Source organism: Castor canadensis, chromosome 11, assembly GCF_047511655.1.
Source record: "Castor canadensis chromosome 11, mCasCan1.hap1v2, whole genome shotgun sequence".
In the NCBI taxonomy this organism is placed as follows: Eukaryota; Metazoa; Chordata; class Mammalia; order Rodentia; family Castoridae; genus Castor; species Castor canadensis.
In genome coordinates this window covers 95,586,927-95,612,771 of record NC_133396.1, presented here as the reverse complement: position 1 = coordinate 95,612,771, position 25,845 = coordinate 95,586,927, and the positions used below count along the sequence as shown (strand labels likewise).

The 25,845-nt window shown below is 39.1% G+C and overlaps 1 protein-coding gene across 3 annotated transcripts in view; it reads left to right on the top strand.

The window, feature by feature from the left end:
• Positions 1-25,845, top strand: part of LOC109701800 (flavin-containing monooxygenase 5-like) — a 363,647-nt gene that overhangs the window by 112,172 nt on the left and 225,630 nt on the right. The window lies entirely within an intron of this gene.

The following is a 25,845-nucleotide window of genomic DNA, read 5'->3' as shown; positions in this document are numbered from 1 at the left end:
AATGCTCAGGGATCTGTTCCTTTTCTAATCCCATAAATTGCTTCATTTGGACCTGTTACACCTTAAATCAAGCCAGTGCCAAAAGAATGCCCCAATGTTTCCATGTTAACCTGTGTAGAATAGATAATACCTGAGCATACTCAGTGTAGGACTTCTCACTGCTATGTCCAGCAATGGGCGCAGTGTGCCTGGCAGACTTTTCTATGTTTGTCATTCTGAATCTTGCTCTGAATTCAGCTCAGGATGAAAACACTTACATCTACACCTGCAGTGAGTTGCCTCAAGAATGGGGCAGAGGAAGTCAGCTTCTAAGACACAAACTAGGAAGATTCAGCAAGTAGCAGGTGCAATTGACCATGCCAGAGGGGGCCTACCTTGAAAAGTGCTTTAATCAATTCACTGCTGATGGAGACTTAAGAAATATTTGAGTACAGTAGAGAATGTGCCCTTAAATTTTATTGCAGGAAACATTTGTTCAGTAACTTTTGGGAGGAGTGGCTTGGTTAAATGGTCAGCCTATGATGGACTTGGGAAATGGGAACTGGGCTGCCAAATCCCACCAGAAGCAACCATGCTAGGAGCACCACATCTAGCAACCATGTGGATGTATATAAGTGCTTACACAGGTTCTATTGTGGACTGATGTCTGTGTCCTAAAGGAGGCATTCCTCAAGACCAGTGGTTCCCAACGGTCGGGGGGGCGGGGGGGGGGAGGCAGCAATTTTGTCTCCAGGGAGATATTTGGTAATTAATTCTATTATCCAGTTTCCTGGAATAGTAAGTTTTGGCCACATTTCTTCTCATTCCTAGTCAGTTCCTAGTACCTTGTACTAGGTGTGTGGGGTTATTTAATAGTTATTGGTGAGAAAAAAACACTGGAGGTCCCTCTAGAAAGGTAGGAAAAGAGGATGATGGGGGTATAAAATGGTGGGAAAAAGCATAATGAAAACTTTTTCTTACTTTTAGTCATTCTTTCCTTCTGTTTCTTTCCTTAGACAATTGCTGAAAATCTACTATGTACCAAGCACTCTGCAGGAAACAGAATATAATTATAAATGGCACAATCCCCACCCTTGAGAAATTCATGGTCGAGTGATAGAAACAGACTTATAAGCAGTAATTAGCAAATGTGGTCTCAATAGAAACATAAAGGGCCTTGTGAGTAACCCCAGAAGGGGTTTGTATTAGCTTCCTGTTGCCACTGAAATAAATTATCACTAATTTAGTAACTTTAAAAAAAAACATTTTTTTCTCTTTGCAGTGAAGCCACAGGCCTGAAATCAGTTTTTCTGGGTTAAAGACAAGGTGTTGGCCAGGCTGGTTCCTTCCTGAGGCTCTAGAGAATTCGTTTCCTTGTCTTTTCTAACCTCTAGAGCATCCTTTGACTCATGACCCCTTCCTTATTTCCCTCCAAGCTCCTGCTTATGTCCTATTTCTACTTTTTGTAGTCAAATCTCCTTCTGTTTCCCTCTTTTAAGAAGTTTTGTGTTACATTTAGGGCCCCTGTAATTTAGGATAATCTCCCTATCTCAAGATCCTTAACTTGATCACATCTGTAAAGTTCATTTTTGTCATATAAGGCAACATTTACAGGTTTTAGGAAATCTTTGTGCAGAGGGAAGGGAAGAGAAGTGAAGGAATGAGGGTAAAAGCATTTGGGCTGGGATCTTGGGAGTTAAGCAGGAATATTCTGCCAATTTTCTGTGTGAGAGGCTACAGTGCATAAAGCCCTTACCTTTTCAAAGACTTGAAAGATGTTTAAAGCAACTCCATAGGAGATAAAGGCAGAAGTTAAAGCTGGCAATGGGGAACGGGACTAAGCTAAAAAGAGCCTTGAATTCCAGACCAAGAAGTTTAAATCTGGCTTCATTAACAGAGTTGTTACACAAGGAAGAGAATGGTATATTCATATGGTCCAGTGGAGTGATGATGAAGTCTTAGTGATGGCAAAGACACTGGCATTCATCAATGACAAAAAACTGTGGCTGTTAGCAGATAACAACCAATGCTGTGTATTCCTAACCCTTGGCCCTATTTCTGTGTATAGGTTTAGTTCATCTCACCTGGATGATGACTAAAGTATCCTAAAGTCTCTAATTTTGCTGCTCTCCTTACACTGTAGTCAGAATGATTGTCTAAAACAGAAGACTGGCAAGGCCACTGCTTTTCCAGTTACAAATGGTTTGAAGTTACTTTCAGGACATATAACCCTTAAGTTTTGGGGCCCTTTTTCCGTCTTTGGTCTCACTGCTATGCTTTACTTGTTCATTGTTTTCAAGTAAGTCACATTTATAGCTTTCCCAATTGCTGGGCCAGGAATATCCACTCCCTGGAGCCTTTAAACTTTCATGTGAGACCAGGTCACAGTTACCAACTCTTTCTCCTTTTGGGAATGACTTTAAGGTTCCCTGGCATCCTCACTTGTCAGTTTGACCTTGACCAGATCACCCCACTCTAATCTACCCCACTGTGATTTAGTAATTTTGAGTCTTAGGTGACTGAGGGTGGTATCCTAGGCAAGACTCTAAGATGACCCTTAAGCTTTACCCCCACCAGGGCCCAGCTCCACTCCTGCCATAGGGAGACATCTTTTTTTCTGCCCCCTCCCTGAGAACATCAGGGGGTGCTTGGGAAATATTTGGGATGCACGCAGGAAGGGCCACTCTCTGAGGCTTCCTCAGAACCCAGCACTCAGGGAGGGAACATGTATAAGGGGAACCCTCTGCTCCATGCAGCCCTGGGTTGTCAGCCCAGGCGGGGACACTGACATAGAGATGTGCCAAAGACCTACACAGTGGAGGCCTCACAGCCTCCTGACCCTTTTTCTTAACTGCCTCCAGGAGGCCCTCACCCAATATACCCGATTAGACCCTACCTCCTCTGCTGGGACACCAATCCTGGCTAAACATTTTATATCTCAGTCCACACCAAATATTAGAGCTAAACTAAAAAAGGCCAAAAATGGCCCTCAAACCCCTATACAGAATCTGATGAAAATGGCATTTAAAGTTTTAGTGCCCGAAAAGAGGCAGCAGAATCAACCTGCCAAAAAACACCTCCAACAAAAGGTGGCCCTCCAAACCCAAGCCTTGGTGACAGCCCTGAGGCTGGCTGGATTACAGCCCCGAGTCAAAGGAGGAACCTGAAACCTCCCATCAGCCCCTCTGGGGGCCTGCTTCAAATGTGGCAAAAAAAGCCACTGGAGCCCCAACCTGAGACCTCCAACTAAACCCTACCCAAAATGCAAACAGGTGGGTCAATGGGGATCAGATTGTCCTGGACAGGGCTTACCCCCTACGGGTCCTCGTGGAGGGTCAGCCCCACCAGCTATCCAGATCCCTGACTTTCTTGGACTGGCAGAAGATTAACAACGCCTTGACTTGGGGACCCCAATCACCCTCGCCGAGCCCAGGGTCATACTCCAGGTAGTGGGTAAGTCCATCTCCTTCCTCTTGGACATGGGGACTACCTATTTTCTGCTGCCTGCCTACTCGGGTTTAACAGTTCCTTCATCAGTCTCTGTTATGGGAATTGGGGGCTTTCCCTTCTGCCCATACAAAACTCTGCCCCTTCCTTGCTCTGCTAGAGGCATTATATTTCCATACTCTTTCCTTATCATCCCATCCTGCCATGCCCCACTTCTAGGTCAAAATATTGCAACAAAGCTTGGGGCCTCCATAACCATCCCTCTCCACCTACCAGGACCTCTAGCTTCCCACTCACTCCTTCTGGCCTCTGCCAGCCACCTAACCCCTTTGCCTTCTGGACCTGCTCCACCCACCTTTCCTCTTCCAGTCAACCCCATTGTCTGGGACATCTCAGACCCGGTTGTGGCTACACACCACTCGCCCATCCACATTTCTCTTAAGGACCCTAACCAATACCCCTATAGACCCCAATTTCCTATTTCAGAAACCCAGTACACTTCTACAATATGTTGATGACCTCCTTCTGTGCTCCCTCTTCCAGCAGGACTCTAAAACAGGAACAGCCAACCTCCTTAACTTTCTGGCCTCTAAGGGATACTGGGTCTCCCCAGCCAAGGCCCTTCTCTCCTTCCTGGAACCCTTGTTTCACCCCAGGGGCCTCCAATCCACCATCCATCAGGTCCAGGAGGCCTGCTCTGTTTGCTGTCAAGCAAACTCCCACAGTGGACTCCATCTCCGCCAATCCCTCCACCAACTCCGTGGTAGCCAGCCTGGTAAAGATTGGCAGATCGATTTCACTCATATGCCAATTAACTCGGGTAACGTTCAACCAGATGATGCTCCAGGATTCATGACTACCAGCTCCTCCCCATGGGGTCTGGCTGTACCGGTCAAATGGCCCAAGACATCCCTAGCCCCTAACTTTGCCCCCTTTCAGCAGGAAGTAGCCAGAACTGATTCTGTGCCCCTATACAAAAGTGTCTGGGATGTTTGGCCGGTGGGCAGCCACCCCTTGGCGATCAGGGACTCTGCTCACTTTCCACTCCATCCCCTCCTTCCCTTCATGGTTACCACGGCAACTCCTGCTGGCAGGCAATGGGTCCTGACCTATCCTACAGATCCATATTACCCCGAGCTCCTCCCCACCAAACCTTGACCTATCCCGATGCCCCATAATACCTTAAGCTCTTGACTTCACCAGGCTATAAAAAACTGGGCTGCCATTTCTCGGGCGCGACTTCTCCAGCCCTGCTCTTTGGGGACGGTGAACCTCACCTGAGAGCGCGCTCTCAATAAAGCCTGCTTAAAGCCTACTTGCTTAGTTATTTGGCTCCAATTTGGCCTTCCCATCAGTGTTGACCTAACAATACTCCCTTTCTGACCTCACCAAATCTAAGTTCTGCCTCACCAAACATTGTATTTATGTGCATGGCTAAGAGTGAGGTAAGGAGTAAAAGGAGAAATTTTTGGGAAGGTGGTTGTAAGTGGTTTGTAAAATGTAGACCCCCAAAAACAGAATCAGCATCATCTGGGATTTGTGAGAATTAAGCTCCCAGAGCTCCTGAACCTGAAATTGTTTTTTAAACAGACTTCCAGGTGATTCTGTTCTGTAATGAACATTGACGGCTGGTGAAGTGGCTCAAGTGGTAGAGCACCTGCCTAGCAAGTGTGAGACCCTGAGTTCAAACCCCAGCACCACAAAAAAAAAAAAAAGATTGTAATGAACATCGAAACCACTGACTTAGACAAATAGTTGTTCACACAAGTGATGTTTTCCTTTTTTCTTGAGATAGGGTCTCTCTGTGTAGCCCAGGCTGGCCTTGAACTCATAATCCTCCTGACTCAGCCTCCTGAGTGCTGACATTACAGATGCTACTGTATGCCACTATGCCTGGCCTCGTAGTAGCATTTTCTCTGTGAAAGATGCTAAAAAATGACATAGTAACAAAGGATGTAGGGCACAAACAAAGACCAAAGCTGCTCCTACTGTCCACATATCATCAGTCATCTCTAGGCTCTCATAGGCCCTACTTACTTGAAGGTCAGATAATCTTTGATGTTAGATATCAGGGTGTCCTTGTGCCATCCCACATGAAGCCTGCCACCTAGTTTGTAATCAATAAATACTTGTAATACATGAATAAAATGGAGCCAGAAAGATAATCTCCTTTTTTGGGTCCTGGAATTGGAATCCTCTTACCTGGTCCACTCAGGGATATCCAACCTTGTTGAAGAGACAGGAGAATTCTCTTCTAACCTAGAGAATTTTTCCGGAACATCAAAGTCTGATGTGTGGTGAACAGCACTTCGGCATATGAAAAGAAACCACAGAGCAGAATAAAATACCATTCAAGTGTCCACAGAGCCCTCCTGTGCCTCCCTGGGCTTCCAATTTAATAGCTGTGTTCAGTCTTCTGAAATGGATGTAACACCTCTGTTCCCCTCAGTTAAAACCCTTGTTTATCCCCTGTGAGAAGCCTAGGAAAGAAACTCCTGCCTTCCTTAATGCCACACCCACATTAAAGAGAAAACAACTGGTATTAATGTGCTTAACCTTCAGTTGGGTGATTTAATGACTCGCTCTAGCAACGAAGGCCATCACAAGGCTAGCCATTGACAGCACACATTCCAACAGCACAAGGCACTTTCTCAGTCTGGTCAACCAGGATTTAATTCCTTTCGTACCATGAATTATTCTGATATTCTTGTTGCTTTAGAAAGCTCAGACGATTAAAGAGTTTATGTTTGCCTCTTCTAAGAATCCCTCTTGCAATTTAAATGATTCATGCACCCAAGTTTTACAAAGAAGAAAATAACTTCATTGTTATTTGCTCTGTTAAAGCCCTCAAATGTTCAGCTTATTACTTTGCTAACTGGTAAAAATGAGTTTATCTGTAATTGTCTAATCTTTTCCATGGGGGAATTCTTATGGGATAGTAACAATTTCTTATTTAACCAGCAAAGAAATGGCTACTGTTCTCATGTCTTTTCGTTTTTTGGGAGGGTGGAAGGGTGAGATACTTGCTGTCACATGCCGGTATTCTGACACCATGTAGCAAATTTCAAGAAAAGTACAGGGCAGAGAAGCCTAAAAGTGAGAAGAATATTCTCCTTTCCCTGCACCAGGACAATAACATCCCCTCTTTTCTCCTTTCTTTTCACAGATTCCTCATGTTTTACTTGTAATCAGTTGTGTGTGCTTGTATTTAGGTACAGAGCAATTCTGCCATCACAAGGATTCCCGGAGTTGCCCTCTTAACCACATTCATATCGCTTGTGAACCACCAATCTGTTCCCCATTTCTATAGTTTTTCATTTCAAGAGTGTTGTATAAGTGGAATCATGCAGTATATAACCTTTTAGGATTGGCTTTTAAAAAGTAAGCATAAGTCCCTTGAGATTCATCTGAATTGTTGCATGTTTCAGTAACTTGCTTTTTATTGCTGATTGGGGTTTCATGGTATGAACCCACAATTTTAGCCATTCATTGTTGAAGAATACCCAAGTTTTGGCCATGAACATTTGTGTGCAGGTATTTGACAAATAGAAGTATTAATTTCTTGAATTGCCTAGTAGTGCAATTTCTGGGTTGTATGAGAGTTGCATGATTAATTTATAACACCCTGCAAAATTGTTTTCCACAGTGGTTTTACTATTGAATATTCTCAGTGCAACGAATGCGTGATCCAGTTTCTTACATCCTTACCAGAAATTGGTGTTGTCACCATTTTTTGTTTTCCTAGTCAGATAAGTGTGTAGCAATGGCTCTTTGTAGCTTTATTTGGCATTTTCATAATGGTTAATGACATAGAGCATCTTTTGACATGTTTATTTGCCATTTGTATATCTTCTCCAGCAAAATATCTGTTCTTAACTTTTGTCTATTTTTGAGTTACATTGCTTGTTGTTGAAACAAGGAAAAATGATTCCTTGAGTTTTGAGAATTCTTTATATGTTTTACATACTCCTTTGTTAGATATGTGATTTGCAATCCCTCTTTCTTTTAATGACTGAATTCTTTGAGTTAAAGCTAAGCAGATGGCTATCCAACTAGGAACTACTTTTCTCAAATTGTCTTGCAGCTAGGTGTAGCCCTGTGGCAGATTTCAGGCCAATGACATGGTATATGCAGTCATGAAGCATTAGTAAGGTCACTTGTTCTGAATGTCTATCGCCTTCACCTTCCTTGAACACAGACCTTGCAGCAACCCAGTTTCAACCAAGCAGATGAGGACAATGCTTTAGGATGTGGGCAGTTGTTAAAGACAAATAGCTAATACTTAAACTTGTAAGACTCACAATTTCTGTTGAAATTATCCAACTCTGCCATTTTAGTGCAAAAGCTGCCATGGGAAATATGGAAATCAATAGGCTTGGCTGTGTTTACATACAACTATTTACAGAAACAGTTTGGTCTACTACATGACAGTGGTGTGGGGTGATGGTGGTGGTGGTATTTTTCTGACAACTAAGACAAAGCTATAAGGTATCAGGAGCTGGATCCCAGAATAGTCACTTGGAGTGGATTAATTATATCATTCTGGATTGTTACCCTCACGACTAATTCATGAGAAAGAAAGAAACCTATACTTTTTAAAGAGCTTTATTTTAGGAGGCTTTTTGTTGTATCAGTTAGGCTTCTGCCTATACAATACAGAAACTGGCATACTTTGGGCACACATTCTATGTTCACTGTACAAAGATGACTCAAAGGTAATGATACATGCTTCTTGCCAGACAGAGTTTGCAGTGTTGTGTGAGAAGCTAAGCCCAGCGTGGGTATGGGGCTGTAACCAAATTATAAAACAAAGTGTTCAGAAATAGGATGAGAATGAGAGTGGAGAAAAGGGAAAAAACCTTAGTGCCTAAGTTCTCCATTACATCCCAGAGAACTCCATGATGTTCTTATATTTCCATTTTAGAAATGAATAAAAATCCAAGTCTTTGAAAAGTTATTTTACTTCCTCAAGTGGCATAGATAATTTTGAACCCTTGAAAAGTATCCACTCCAGTTATGGGTTTATTCATTGTCCATTCAGAGTCTGACTTGAATTTACTCCCTGTGGAGCACAACTTACTGGTTCTTTCCTTATGGTGTAAGCCCTAAGTAGTTACCTGATCTGTGCTTTGAGGTCCCAACAGTGAGTCTAAACCTTGGCTCTGTGCTCTGGTCTCTTAACTGTTGATAGCATGGTGAGCATTTGACTTTGATTCTTTTTGAGTACTCACTTTATTTCTGACTTCTCTTGGTTTTATGGTCTGACAAATTGGTTTTCTCTGCAAACAGATTAATGTAAATGTAGCAGATATAATATAAACAGATTATTTTCTCTGTTGGATGAAAGATGACAAAGGATTTGGTTTATTAGCCTTTTCTGGTCTCTGCTTGTCTGCTTTGAGGTCAAATCAATTAAGAATTTTTACTCCCTGGGAATAGAACAGGTCATTATGATCTATGGCTAAAATTTTAAATTTGAAGCTATTCTCTCTCTCTTTGTTTTTATGTCTGTAATTCAGAAAGGCCTGTATCTCTCATTGTATAAGTGTGTAATATATCTTGCTACTTCTGGGTGATATTACAAAATTAGATTTTAAAATCTCTTGAAGGATCTCTATTTTAAATGAATAAGTGAGGTAAATATGTGCTTATATCAATCAAATGTTCCTAAAATTCCCAGAATTTAAAAAATAAGATCACAAATAGTTTCAACATGGGAAGACATATTGCTGAGTTAACTAACTCAGAAATATTTTGAGAATACAAGTTCACATAACTTTGGTATTTGTCAAGCAAGCCTCATTTAATAATTTGAGCTTAGTGAAACAGCTACCCTTTCTCTGAATTATCAGTATTAAGCATAAACAGAAGCGCCTATTTTTATTCTTGGGAATGATCTTTCTAAACTTCTACAGCTTCAGTGACCAACTAAGCTAGCTAGCATTATTTCTACTTAATGTTTAAGATTATGAAAAATGTAAGTTTATAGTTGACCAAATTGAAAAATGTGTTTAAACACTGATTATGTTTTGTAGTATGTAAGCTTGAAGATTCCTGCCAAGACCTTTACGTAACTTAAAACCATAGATTTCTACTAAATTGCATTAATTATTGATATTTGTTGGATACACACTCCATTTCCAAGTAAGGTAGAGTACTGAAACAATAGCTACTGATCATCATTTTAATTGTATACATTCGCCTCCTATTTCTATATGTTGCAGGCTCTGTGTTTGGCATATGATAATGAACACGTTCATTTTTGTCCCTTTGAGACCCTGCATCATGAGAGATGTGTATGATTGTAGAAAGCTGTGAGTTCTGCTGACATGCAAAACACTGATGTGAGACAGACAATTCTCAGTTATCTGCCTGCTGCTTGTCTCTAAGGAATAGATGTCACTGTGGTTAAAAGGTGCAGCCAATATATGTGAATGAGATTCCACTAAGAACAATGTTGGCAAAGGAACAACTTTGTATGCAAAGTAGGCAGGTTGTATTCTTCCTTTCAATGAAAACTGAGAGCACTCTTATCCTAAGCCAAAATGATTGATGTTATAAAGAATGAGGGAAGGGAAAGAGTTGGACCAAACCTGAATGGATATAAAAACTTAAAGAAGTTTCATGGAAGCTGTCAAAGCTAGCTAAGGTTTGATGGGTTTATTTATCAAATTTCAGAAAAAAACTACTATCAACTATTAAATGGATACAAAACAAAAACAACAAAATTTTCTTGGATCATTGGTCTTTCCTTAATTTGAGGTTATATAATGATATTCTTTACCTTCTGTGCAATCTGCTTAGATAGCAGATTCGATGTTTTATCAGAATAACCTGTGATTATTATATCCTTTATAATTTAAGAAAACAAAAGCTTCTGAGGAAAGAAGTAAAATTCTTCACACTCAGGTGACCTTCTGTTTATTTTTAAATGTTATATCGTCATTTTGAAATGAGAAGTTAATATCTCTCAGGCACCCGTACCCCAATTACTATTTTAGATGTTCAAATTTCCTAGCAACTTTTAAATTTTTTCTTTCCAAAAATGAATCCTAAATGATGTCTTTTGGATCTAAAAGTCTATTTGAGATTTCTTACGGGAACCCAGGAAAATTACAAAGGATTTGTTCTTTTATCTTGTAAAAAGAGAGATGCTAGAAATAATACGATATATTTGATGTGTTATTATTGATGAATTGCAAAGAGTTGTCAAACCAGAACAGATGCTGTGCCTTCCCTAGGTTAAGTTTGAATAGGAAACATTTGTAATACAAATATTTCAGAACCATCTGCAGAGTGGAATTCCTAGAAATTTGTCACTGCCCTTGCTATCTAACATGTTTCTATTTCAGAGTCTTGGTGCTGCTTTGTCTGTTACTAAACATGTGTTAATCTTTCTGTTACTGTGACAAAACACCCAAGATTAACAACTAACAAATAGGAAAGGTTTATTTTGGTTCACAGTTAACAAAGGTTTCAGTCCATGGTCACTTAGTCCTGTTGTTTGGAGCCTGAGGTGGCACAGTACATCACAGCAGGAACATGTGACAGAGGAGGCCTATGCACTTCATGGTGTCCAAGAAGCAAGGGAAGAGAGGGGGGCTGGGGTGTCAATATCCCTTTCAAGAGGCCTGTCCCCAAGCACCTAACTTACCTCAACCTAATACCACCTCTTAAAGGTTCTACCACTTCCCATTAGTGCCATGATCTGGGAGCCAAGCCTTCAATGCATGGGCCTAAGTTTTCTGCCTCCTACCTGACTCATAACTAGTGCAGCTGGTGCTTTCTCCAGGGATCTACAGAAGTCTTACAAGCTGAAGCCAACTTGGTAGAAATCTCCAAGGGCTCAGCACTTCAGAATTCTTCCTGGAGAAGTTGTATCTGGGCCCTAACAAACTTCAGTGAAATACTCAGACAGTGAACAACACTGTTAAGAATGTCAACATCTGAGCTGAAGAACATCAAGACACTTGAAGAGCAGTGCTTACTAAGAGCAGTGCTCTACCAACTTCTTGTAATCTACTGGACTGGCTACCCTTGGGATTCACCTGCTACCTCTTTACTTTAGAATGCCTTTCATAAGAATACTGCTGTTGATCATGTTGAGGTGTCCTTCTTTCAAGATGCCTGACCCTACAACAACTGACCTTTGCCACTGACTTTCAACAGATGTTTCAACCAGTTTCACAGGAACAATACTAACAAGAGTCCTTGGGAGACAACTTCTTAGGACTTAAGTTCTCAGGTTTATGGGCACTTCTGGGTTGTCTGAAATGAATGGTATTTGTCTTGAACAGAAAAGGGACTGACAATGTTGAACTTGTCTGATTCTTGTTCTGAACTTGTCTGAGTCTTGTTCTATCTGAAACTTCAATTAAGAAATACCCCTTTGTATCCCAGGATCAACTTAACACAAAGCAGCACCATATCCTTGTATGTCCCAAGACAGACCCATCTCCATCCTTCTTTGTGATTCCCATAAGACTCAAGGATGGCTCCCTTGTTTACTTGCTTATGTAAACCACAGGTCTCCTTCCTTTTCTTTGAAATGTTCCTCAGTGATAAACGTTTGCCATATTGCAATCGTCTGAATAAAATCATATTCTCAGTTTTCAGGAGTACTTGTCTTCCATAACTTTCTTCCCATTCATATCTTTTTTTCCCTCTGTTTCTTTATTTTTTGGGCAGCACTGGGGTTTGAACTCAGGGCCTCATGGATGCTAGGCAGGCGCTCTTACCACTTGAGCCACTCTGCCAGCCCCCTTTTTATTTTTGAGACAGGATCTCACTATGTAGCTCAGGCTAGCCTTGAACTCACTATATAGTGCAGGCTGGCCTCAAACTCATGATCCTCTTGCTTTGGACTCCCAAGTGCTGGGATTATGGGCATGTGACCACAACACCTGATTCTTTCTCTCACTTCTATGGCTGAGTCTCTTCCTTTCTGAGTCTCAGTTTCCTCACCATCTAATCATCATTACTTCTACTCTGGGTGGTGTAAGGATTAAATGATGGGAAAGAACCAAAGGCAACTACTAAGTGCTCAGTTAGTATTAGTTCTTCCCTTTAAAGGAAACCAGTCCTGATGTAATAGGTAGTGAGAGAGAGCACTGGTTAAAAGAGGGGATAAAACAGTGAAACTTTGCACAGTGGAAAACAATTCAGAGCAGGTGCCCTGACACTGAAGTAAATAGCACGGGGCAAGAGTGTTTGTTTCTATGAGATAGAAACTATGTCACCAATGTATATTAAAAGCTTCCTTCCTTCCTTCCTTCCTTCCTTTCTCCCTCCCTCCCTCCTTCTCTTCCTCCTTCCTTCCTTCTTTCTTCCTTCATTCCTTCCTTCCTTCCTTCCCTCCCTCTTGTCTTTCCTTTCCTTCCTTCCTTTCTTCCTAGAAGCAGATATCCTTTTCATGTGAGGAAAACCTATTATGTATTAACATTGAGATTGTCCAAAGCCTAATTTCCCTTCACAACTTAAAGGCAAGGAACAATTCAAATGGAAGCTTGTCTTCTACCTTAGAGTGGTTGGCTAGGTGGGTGGGTACACAGATTGTAAATTTACTAAATAGTTCCTGGGAGGTCCTGGAGATTGTCTGGCAGGCTAGAGAGCCAGGTGTGTTGGTTGTATTCAGACCAAGAACCCAGGTCTAGCCACAGGTTAAAAGTGAAATTTTGAAGATTCCAAGATGGCGGCTAGAGGGAGGAAGCAGAAAGCGACCCTCCTATAGTGAAATCTTGGAGAGACACTGGAGACACACTTTGCAGGCATAATCACCGAGAAAAGGCATAACTTTGACTCCTCCACATCTCCAGCTGGTGCAGAGAATCTCCACTTCACATTAAACGGAGAAACGAGGAGGGCCCCCGGGGCCGCCAGTGGCTGGCGCCCATATGGCTTGAGAAGACGCGGACCAGGTGAGCTTCGCGGTACCGCGGTAGCCCCACAGACAAGCCTGGGCCAGAGCAGCATAGCCCCCTGGACAGACTGACCTCCACCCGGGAAAAAAAAAAAGAGAAACTGAGCACTAAGCAATAAGAACAGTTAAGACACGCTGGAAAGAGGGTGGGGCGCCCTGAGCGCTGAAGATCGGGGGAAGGGACTCCTTCCCAGGACTGTAAATAAACAAGCCAGGCGGGCCGGAGAGGCTTTGGCAGGAGCGGGGCTCGCCCAGCAACCAGGAGCAGAGAAGCTTGTAAGAGGAGGGAAGACCCACTTCCCACGTGAACTGTAAATAAACACGCAGGCCTGACAACGTGGGGCAGTGTCACCTTTCCCAGTGCTTGGAAAGGGGAAAGCTGTAGCAGAGGCTCCCACACAGGAGAACTCTGAGCAAACAAAGCCTGTGGGACCAGGTGAGTGCTAGCTCACCCCAGAGATCTGCATAAATAATGCCGCCAGCTACAGGCTGAGAGGAGCAGGCAGGCAAGCCACAGTTGCAGATACCACTCTCAGAACTGCCTCCAGACGCTTTTTTTTCTTTTTCTCCCTACCTTTGATGAGAGAACAACCGAATTACACCTGCAAGCCGAAAAACTTACTGAAACTGTATTGCATTTGAACTGGGGACACGTGGTGGGGCTTTTTTTTTTTTATCTTCTGTGTGTATGTGAGTGTAGTTTTGTTCTACTTTATGCATCCCCTTTGATGAGACAACTACAGAACAACATGTGAGGCACCAACTCCAGGACTGGAGATTGAGACGGACATCCAAATTATTAAGACTGAAATTGCATTGCATATAAACTTGGAAGTTTTTTGGGTTTTTTTTTTTTTAATTTTCTATTTTCCATTTTATTTTAATTCATTTTTATATATAGATATTACTTTCATATACTTATTTTTTATTTTTTTATCTTTGATTTTCAATCCTCTCTCTGTCTCTCTATTGTCTGTTCAGCTTACTGTCGATTAGTACACTAGCACTCCCTGTTTATACCTTTGAAACTCTCTTGTCTGATACCTTGTTCTGCTTTCTCCCTCTTGTCTGTATATTTGTTTTCCCCTTTTCTTTAACTTCTTGCTTTCCATCTCAGCTCACTCTTCCATTCTCAATATTACCATTGTTATTATTACAAGCTAGAAAATACTTAATTACACACAGTACAGGGACAGTAACAACACCAAGGACAATGACAGGAAGACAGAAAAAAACACGGAAACCAGTTTCCCCACAGCAAAAAATTAGTACAGGAACCAGAGGGGAATGAAGAGAACAGAAACTCAGATCCAGACTCCAACAAAATGAAGATAAACTATGCCAAAGGACCCAATGAAGCCCACAAGAATAATTTAAAAGAAGACATACTACAAGTACTCAATGAGAATTTTATAGAGATGATACTGGATAGGGTCAACCAAAATGTACAGGAGACACTCAAGAAATTCCAAGACAACAAAAATAGAGAATTTGAAAAAGCAAAAGAAGAAATAAAGGAAACCATAGAAGCACTGTATAAACACCAAAGTGAAAGAGAGAACACAATGAATAAATGGATAAATGAACTCAGGACAAAAATAGACAACAATAAAGAAGAAAACAGCCAGGATATGGAAAACCTCAGAAAAAAGAACGAAACAGAACTGCAAAACAAAATGGAAGGCCAATCCAGCAGAATAGAACAAACAGAAGACAGAATCTCAGAACTTGACGATGAAATGGTAATTAAAGGAAAAACTGAAGAACTATTAATTAAACAACTCAAGACCTGTGAAAAGAAAATGCAAGAACTCACCGACTCCATCAAAAGACCAAACTTGAGAATCATGGGCATCGAAGAAGGAGAAGAGGTGAAAGCGAAGGGAATGCGTAATATATTCAACAAAATAATAACGGAAAATTTCCCAAATCTAGAGAAAGATATTCCCATACAAATGCAAGAGGCCTCCAGGACACCAAACAGACCAGATCAAAATAGAACTACTCCACGACATATCATCATTAAAACAACAAGTTCAGAAACTAAGGAAAGAATATTGAAGGCTGTAAGAGAGAAAAAACAAGTAACATACAAAGGTAAACCCATCAAAATCACAGCAGACTTCTCAACAGAAACATTAAAAGCAAGAAGAGCGTGGGGTGAGATCTTCCGGGCACTGAATGAAAATAACTTCAACCCCAGGATACTCTACCCAGCAAAGCTATCATTCAAAATAGATGGAGCAATAAAAGTCTTCCATGATAAGCAGAAACTAAAACAATATGTGACCACAAAGCCACCATTACAAAAGATTCTGCAAGGGATCCTGCACACAGAAAGTGACACCCAACTTAACCATGAAAAGGCAGGCAGCACCAAACCACAGGATAAGAAAAAGCAAGACAGTAGAGAGTAACATCAAGTTAGGTACACACAATCAAACCTTCAAACAACTAAGATAACTAAATGGCAGGAATCACCACATACCTATCAGTACTAACACTTAATGTTAATGGATTTAATTCACCCATCAAAAGACACCGTTTGACAAAATGGATTAAAAAAGAAGATCCAACAATTTGTTGCTTACAGGAGACTCATCTCACCGACAGAAATAAGCATATGCTTAGGATGAAAGGCTGGAAGAAGATTTACCAAGCCAATGGCCCCCGAAAACAAGCAGGAGTAGCAATACTTATCTCTGATAAAGTAGACTTCAAACCTACATTGATCAAACGAGATAAAGAAGGACATTCCATACTAATAAAAGGGGAAATAGACCAAAAGGAAATAATAATCATCAATCTGTACGCACCCAATGTCAACGCACCCAATTTCATCAAACATACCCTGAAAGACCTAAAAGCATATACAAACGCCAACACAGTGGTTGTGGGAGACTTTAACACTCCATTATCATCAATAGATAGGTCATCCAAACAAAAACTCAATAAAGAAATCCAAGATCTAAAATATGCAATAGATCAAGTGGACCTAGTAGATGTCTACAGAACATTTCATCCAACCTCTACACAATATACATTCTTCTCAGCAGCCCATGGAACCTTCTCCAAAATAGATCATATCCTAGGGCACAAAGCAAGCCTCAACAAATATAAGAAAATAGAAATAATACCATGCATACTATCTGACCACAATGCAGTAAAAGTAGAACTCAACAACAAAAGTAAAGACAAAAAACATGCAAACAGCTGGAAACTAAATAACTCATTACTTAATGAAGAATGGATCATCGATGCAATAAAAGAGGAAATTAAAATGTTCCTGGAAGTCAATGAAAATGAAAACACAACCTACCGGAACCTATGGGACACAGCTAAGGCAGTCTTGAGAGGAAAGTTTATAGCCATGAGTGCATATATTAATAAGACTGAAAGATCCCAAATCAATGACCTAATGATACATCTCAAACTCCTAGAAAATCAAGAACAAGCGAATCCCAAAACAAATAGAAGGAGAGAAATAATAAAAATAAGAGCTGAAATCAACGAAATAGAAACCAAAAAAACCATACAAAGAATTAATGAAACAAAAAGTTGGTTCTTTGAAAAAATAAACAAGATCCATAGACCCCTGGCAAACCTGACTAAAATGAGGAGAGAAAAAACCCAAATTAGTAGAATTAGGAATGCAAAAGGGGAGATAACAACAAACACCATGGAAGTCCAGGAAATCATCAGAGACTACTTTGAGAACCTATATTCAAATAAATTTGAAAATTTAAAAGAAATGGACAGATTTCTAGATACATATGATCATCCAAAACTGAACCAAGAGGAAATTAATCACCTGAATAGACCTATAACACAAAATGAAATTGAAGCAGCAATCAAGAGTCTCCCCAAAAAGAAAAGTCCAGGACCTGATGGATTCTCTGCTGAATTCTATCAGACCTTTAAAGAAGAACTGATACCAGCCCTCCTTAAACTGTTCCATGAAATAGAAAGGGAAGGAAAACTGCCAAACACATTTTATGAAGCCAGTATTACACTTATCCCAAAACCAGGCAAAGACACCTCCAAAAAGGAGAACTATAGGCCAATCTCCTTAATGAACATTGATGCAAAAATCCTCAACAAAATAATGGCAAATCGAATTCAGCAACACATCAAAAAGATTATTCACCACGACCAGGGAGGCTTCATCCCAGGGATGCAGGGGTGGTTCAACATACGAAAATCAATAAACGTAATAAACCACATTAACAGAAGCAAAGACAAAAACCACTTGATCATCTCAATAGATGCAGAAAAAGCCTTTGATAAGCTCCAACACCATTTCATGATAAAAGTTCTAAGAAAACTAGGAATAGAAGGAAAATACCTCAACATTATAAAAGCTATATATGACAAACCTACAGCCAGCATTATACTTAATGGAGAAAAACTGAAACCATTCCCTCTAAAATCAGGAACCAGACAAGGTTGCCTACTATCTCCACTCCTATTCAACATAGTACTGGAATTCCTAGCCAGAGCAATTAGGCAAGAAGAAGGAATAAAAGGAATACAAATAGGTAAAGAAACTGTCAAAATATCCCTATTTGCAGATGACATGATCCTATACCTTAAAGACCCAAAAAACTCTACTCAGAAGCTTCTAGACATCATCAATAGCTATAGCAAGGTAGCAGGATATAAAATCAACATAGAAAAATCATTAGCATTTCTATACACTAACAATGAACAAACGGAAAAAGAATGTATGAAAACACTTTCATTTACAATAGTCTCAAAAAAAATCAAATACCTAGGTGTAAACCTAACAAAAGATGTGAATGACCTCTACAAGAAAAACTATAAACTTCTGAAGAAAGAGATTGAGGAAGACTATAGAAAGTGGAGAGATCTCCCATGTTCATGGATTGGTAGAATCAACATAGTAAAACTGTTGATACTCCCAAAAGTAATCTCCATGTTTAATGCAATTCCCATGAAAATTCCAATGACATTCATTAAAGAGATTGAAAAATCTACTGTGAAATTTATATGGAAACACAAGAGGCCACGAATAGCCAAGGCAATACTCAGTCAAAAGAACAATGCTGGAGATATCACGATACCTGACTTCAAACTATATTACAAAGCAATAACAATAAAAACAGCATGGTACTGGCACAAAAACAGACATGAAGACCAGTGGAACAGAATAGAGGACCCAGATATGAAGCCAGACAAGTATAACCAACTTGTCTTTGACAAAGGAGCTAAAAATATATGATGGAGAAATAGCAGCCTCTTCAACAAAAACTGCTGGGAAAACTGGTTAGCAGTCTGCAAAAAACTGAAACTAGATCCATGTATATCACCCTATACCAAGATTAACTCAAAATGGATCAAGGATCTTAATATCAGACCCCAAACTCTTAAGTTGATACAAGAAAGAGTAGGAACTACTCTGGAGTTAGTAGGTATAGGTAAGAACTTTCTCAATGAAACCCCAGCAGCACAGCAACTAAGAGATAGCATAGATAAATGGGACCTCATAGAACTAAAAAGCTTCTGTTCATCAAAAGAAATGGTCTCTAAACTGAAGAGAACACCCACAGAGTGGGAGAAAATACTTGCCAATTATACATCAGACAAAGGACTGATAACCAGAATATACAGGGAACTTAAAAAACTAAATTCTCCCAAAACTAATGAACCAATAAAGAAATGGGCATGTGAACTAAACAGAACTTTCTCAAAAGAAGAAATTCAAATGGCCAGAAAACACATGAAAAAATGCTCACCATCTCTAGCAATAAAGGAAATGCAAATTAAAACCACACTAAGATTCCACCTCACCCCTGTTAGAATAGCCATCATCAGCAACACCACCAACAACAGGTGTTGGCGAGGATGCGGGGAAAAAGGAACCCTCTTACACTGTTGGTGGGAATGTAGACTAGTACAACCACTCTGGAAAAAAATTTGGAGGCTACTTAAAAAGCTGGACATCGATCTACCATTTGATCCAGCAATACCACTCTTGGGGATATACCCAAAACACTGTTACTCCAGAGGCACCTGCACATCCATGTTTATTGCGGCACTATTCACAATAGCCAAGTTATGGAAACAGCCAAGATGCCCCAGCACAGACGAATGGATTAAGAAAATGTGGTATCTATACACAATGGAATTTTATGCAGCCATGAAGAAGAACGAAATGTTATCATTCGCTGGTAAATGGATGGAACTGGAGAACATCATTCTGAGTGAGGTTAGCCTGGCCCAAAAGACCAAAAATCGTATGTTCTCCCTCATATGTGGACATTAGATCAAGGGCAAACACAAGGGGATTTGACTATGAGCACATGATAAAAGCGAGAGCACACAAGGGAGGGGTGAGGATAGGTAAGACACCTAAAAAACTAGCTAGCATTTGTTGCCCTTAATGCAGAGAAACTAAAGCAGATACCTTAAAGCAACTGAGGCCAATAGGAAAAGGGGACCAGGAACTAGAGAAAAGGTTAGATGAAAAAGAATTAACCTAGAAGGTAATACCCACGCACAGGAAATCAATGTGAGTCAATGCCCTGTATAGCTATCCTTATCTGAACCAGCAAAAACCCTTGTTCCTTCCTATTATTGCTTATACTCTCTCTACAACAAAATTAGAGATAAGGGCAAAATAGTTTCTGCTGGGTATTGGGGGGGGGAGCGGGAGGGGGTGGAGTGGGTGGTAAGGGAGGGGGTGGGGGCAGGGGGGAGAAATGAACCAAGCCTTGTATGCACATATGAATAATAAAAGAAAAATGAAAAAAATAAAATAAAATAAAATAAAAGTGAAATTTCTAGTCTGGCATGGTGGTGCACACCTGTGAATCCAGCTACTTGGGAGGCTGAGGCCTGGTATACACAAGGCCCTTGCCTAGCAAGCACTTGCCTAGCAAGCACTTGCCTAGTATGTACAAGGTCCTGGAGTTGATCCCCAGGAATAGAAAAGAAAAGAAATGAAAAATGAAATTTCTAAGTAGTTCTTTCTAAGTTTCCTAACTGTTTGTGGCGCCCCACCCCTCCCAGCTGGCAGGGACTGACAGTAACTAAACACACTTTAAGATTACTGGAAAGGAGAAAAGCTAAAGGAACTATGAACACAACATGGATGTTAACAAGTGAAAGAACAAAGTTACTATTTGATAATTCAAATGGAAACTCAAACCATTGCAGTCAGCATTCACGGAATACTAGTATTAGATATACAAATGCGAAGTAATCAGAAAAACATTTGCTCCAGAAAAGTGATCACCCACAGTTCTTTGCATTAAGCTGTAATCAGCCTGAATGTAAAATAAGCAAGTTCTCAAAACCTGAAGTAACACTGTTTGAGGCATTTAACAAAATTTGCTAGCCGATTTGCTGCTTTCTGTAACCCATCACTGTGCTCCTCCGTGATGCTTTTTTCATATTTCCATTATTTTTCCTTTTTACCATCACCTTTGTATTTATTTCTTACTCTAATCAGGGCTGAGATATTCAGAAGCACAGCAGGCACAATTCCTAGACCCAGAATACTTGAAGAGGTTCACAAAAGTGTTAATTTCTTCTAAAATCAAAATTAAAAAAAATTTCAAGCTGAGAATATGTTTTAATATATTAATAATTCATTTAATAGCAATATATAAAGTATAATTTTTAATATTTTCATGGAGGAAGAAATCCATGTAAGTCATTGTGCTTTGGGACCATGAAAGTCCCAGTATAGGCCAGAGCAGCCATGTTTGTTGCAAATACAGTCATCCTCTCTCATCAGGAGAGGCACCCCTAGTGGGTGCCTGTGACTGTAGATAGTACTGAATCCTACACTGTGCATTTTGTATTTTTCTTATGTATACATGCGTATGATCAAGTTTAATTTATAAAGTAGGTACATTAATATTTAACAACTCATAATTATAAAGTAGGTACATTAATATTTAACAACTCATAATTAAGTAGGACCATTGTAACAAAATACTGTAGTAAAAGTTGTGTGCGTGTCCTCTCTCTCCCCCTTTCTCAAAGTGTCTTATACTTCCACCTTTCCACTTTACAAATTTTCTTTGGTGTATCTGAATGACCACCATCACTAGTCTTGTGTTTTAGGGCCACTATTAAATAAAATAAAGGTTACTTGAAGACAAGCACTGTAATACCACCTCGGTCGATTTGGTAACTACGACAGTTGCTAAGTGACTAACAACAAGCATACAGAGCGTGGATTTGCTGGATGGTCCTGTCCCAGGCAGGATGGAGTGCAAAGGCAAGAGATTTCACCATGCTACTCAGAATGGCACATAATATAAGATTTATGAATTATTTCTAGAATTTTCCATTTCATATTTTCAGCCACAATTGACCAAGGTATCTGAAACTATGGAAAGAGAAACCTCAGGTAAGGGTAGACTGCTGTACTCTTAAACCCTTAGGGAGGCAGAAATTAAAGTGTTATGTTTGTTTTGTCCAATGGTAAAACAAATGAGTCCCAAGGCCAACTTCTCAGGCCACCAGCCTCTGGGTTGAGGACACCTGCCATTTGTAAGCAGTGTCCTGCACCTATGGACTTCATAACAGTTTCCTTCCTGGTTCCATGTGTGGACTCTTGGTACTAGCAATCTTACTTCAGGGCTTTTGGAAATAGCAACTCTGGTGACAGTGACTAGTAGAAACCCTGATTTGGATATTAAGGATAGTACACAATGGCTAATCTATCTTTCAAAGCAAAAATCAAGACACATAGTCTAAAACAGGATTTCCTTCCTCATTTCTATGAATTTAAAATTTAAAAGTCATATAATGTAAACATTAAGTCATTTAGTCATATAATTCACTAATGGCCTTTAACAATAATAAAACATTATAAAAATAAATACCCAAACTGGCAAATAAAGCCCTTTTAGTAATCTTGTATTTGAATCTTTATTACCCAAGTGGCCTAGAAAGTCCAGGTACACAGCAGGAACCAGATTTCTTTCTTCGTTAGAGTGGTGCCAGATACTGTATGGTGAGTCTTGTTTCTCTTCCATACTTCCATGAGGAAGGTATGCACTTAGTACAGGCCCTTTGGTGTCCTGAAGTTCTAGAGACTCTTTCATCTGTCAAACTATTGAATGAGTGTGTGTGAAGTCAATTATGGATCAAGGCAAATTCATATCTTCTGTGGTTCTTTTCATGCAGGCTATTTTTTTTATTATTGGCATTATATTAAATTGTACAAAGTAAGGGTTTCATTATGATCATGATACTTTTACTAACAAGACTGTAAATTTCTGGGGAGCAGGGAGGAGTCATCCATATGTTTGGACCATATCAGTGCTCAATATGTGCTTAGCATTTTATTTGATGAATAAAAGGATGAACTTATTTTTATGTTTTCTGCAACATAAACTCAGGAGTACATCTTCTCTTGGGTCTGAGAAACAGAGAAAAAGTGGTTTATCTGAGATAATTGATTCCTAATTGATCTAATTGTTCTAATCCAGAGATTAGAACTAATATAAAGGTTGTGGCCCTGCAGGGTTCCCTTGGGCCCTCTAAAAATTGTCCTTTCTGCTCTGTGGTAATTGTGCTCTTTGCATTAGAGCTGATGCAGCTCTGAAAGAAAAAAAAAATGGTTAATACTCCTGAGGATTAAATTGTGTATATTAAAAAAAATGCTCTGGGCACTAATAACACAAGAAGAAAAGCAGAGGATATTGAAAGAAATGTTTCCACCTGTTCCCAGCCAACCTGTCTGTTGTCATCACTTTCAGTCTCCTGTTTCTGATCATTAGTGACATCATTAAGATTGACGTGTCTCCCCCTGTTGAGGCCCATGTGGTGACTCTGCTACCTTGTACTAATTTCTGTTCCATGGAGCCCCAAACAAGCTGAGGGCACATAGCAAATTAGATTTCAGGAGACAGTGGATCTTGGAATCAACAAAACCCAAATAAATGATGTTTACTGCCTAGAGAAAGGACATTGCTTTAGTCCTTATGTGTGGGCTTGCTTTCTCAGCCTGCTTAAGGATGGCTTGTATGGGGGAGGGGGTAAGAAATGAGGTGGGGTGCCTTTCTCTTGCAAGATTAAGGCAGCTTGCTGAGGAAAGAGTTGGTGATTGGCCTGCCACAGGCCCTCAGAACAGTTTTCTGCATTCCCTTTTGAACTTTTAGGTTATTTCTCCTTATTTCCATAGATAGTTGATGTTGACAGTCAATGACATGGTAGTAGACTCAGAACTGATGGGGGCTTAAGTTAAAGACCCACAATGCTGACCACTTGGCACATCCCAAAGCTTACAGAGCTCATTTTTAAATCCTCCAAAATCAAAGAAATAGATCTTTAATTGTGGTAGTGGGGAGGGGCATAGGGGTACATATTTTTGAGCCAATTTGCTTAGAACTCAAACCTAGTCGTCTCTTGTATAACTTTTCTCTTATGCATCTACTCATTTATCTTTTAGTGAATACACCAGCAACATACAAAAGTGAAAGTGTTCAGAAAGGCTGATGGTAATTGCTAGGCTTATCTCACACCCTTGAATTCAGCACTTAGCTCCTTTCTAAAGGCAGGTGCTATTTTATCATGTTCTTGCGTGTCCTTCCTGTCATATTCTCTGCATATGCAACACCACACATATATGTTTCTTATCCTTTAAAAATGCAAATGTTGGTATTTGGTCTTTTTCACTTGACAATATTGAGTGAAATTGTCTAATTTCACTAGACAGTATAAAGCCTAAAAGATTTTCTCTTTAGTTTTATTATTATTATCTTTCAAGTTATTAACCTCTGTTTTAGCTATAACTAATCTTGGAGATTAGTCTACATTAATTTATATTAAGCTGTCTCATATTTTAATAGCTATATAGCATTCAATTATAACAATATATAATTTTTAAAAGGGATCTCTATTGATGGATACTTAGTTTCCTACAGATTGTTTTTATAAACAAGGCTTCAATTAATAAAATATGTCATTGACCTATGTACTGCCTATGTACATAGGGTAAAGTCTAAAAAATAGAATTGCTGAGTCCAAGGAGATATATATATATATATAAATTTATAGTTATATATATTATATATATAGTTATATATATATATAAATAACTATATATAGTTATATTATATATATATATATATCCTTGGACTCAGCAATTCTATATATTATATATATACAAATATATATATATTTATAGTTTTGATGGATAATACCCAGCTGCTTTTTAAAGAGATTTGATCAGTTTACTTTACCACCATGTGAGGGAAGTGCTTATTTCTGTACATCATTGTCAACATGCTTCCAAATAATCAAATCTTACATTAGCTAATTGATTAAAAAAGGATAACTTAATGATCATTTTATTTTGATTTGTTTTTCATTTCTTTTATGAACGAGGCCAACCATCTTTTCATTTTTAAGAGACGCCTGTAATTTACTGTTTGTGTGTCCTTTGTTCTCTGTAAAAATTGGGTTATTGACCTGTTATTGATTTGTAGGAGCTCTTTGGAGATGAGCTGTCCTTTGATCTGTGATTTGAGTTGTATATTTTTTAAAAGACATGTTTTCAATTGCCTCTGGTTTTTTAAGTGTTATTTTCCTCAAAACTTCAATAAATTTAATTTAGAAATTATCACTTTAAAAAAAGTCTTCATTTTCTTTTTCCTTGGGAAAGAATTTTCTGCATCATTCTGTCTTTGTAATTTGAATTGATGGCTTGGACATTTTTATTTCTGAAAAAACCTGAAAGATTTTCTCTTCAGTCTTATTATTACTATGTTTCAAATTATTAACCTCTGTTTTGGCTATAATTTCTACTTATACATTTTAGATTATTTTGTAATTATTTCTTTACTTTTCTGACTAAGATACCTTACTTTTATTGTTTTATATTTATAAATGTACATTTGTTTAAGTATATTTTCTTGTTTATTATTAAAATAGTATAAAATAATTTTCTTCCTGCTTGTTAGTATGACTATATATTTTCTTCTGAGCATGGCATATTGATTTTGATATTTTAATTGTTGCTGTTTTATTAAAATATTATTTTACTTAACACTTTAAACTAAGATTTGCATAAAGAAGAGACATTCTTATTCTTTTTAGTTTTGTTAATTGATTTACAGTTTATTGTATCATCATCAGAGAATGTTAACCATATTCTGTTTACATTTTAGAATATGTTAGGCTTTCTTTGAGTCAAATATATGGCCAATATTTGTAAATGTTTCTTGGGATCTTGAAATTCTTGCATATTTTATAATTATGTATTATAGTATGTGACTGTAGAATATATATGTGTGATATATTCACATATAGAATATATATGTGTATATGCATATACACATTTATATGTGTATATACATATATATACACATATATATACATATATGTATATATATATATACGTATATATATATATAAATTCTCCAGAGAACCAGAACTGAAATATTTGTAAAAAGTATATAGAAAGAATTCACTCCTCCATTGTGGAGGGATGAAGGCTTGGTATATTCCAAATCGGC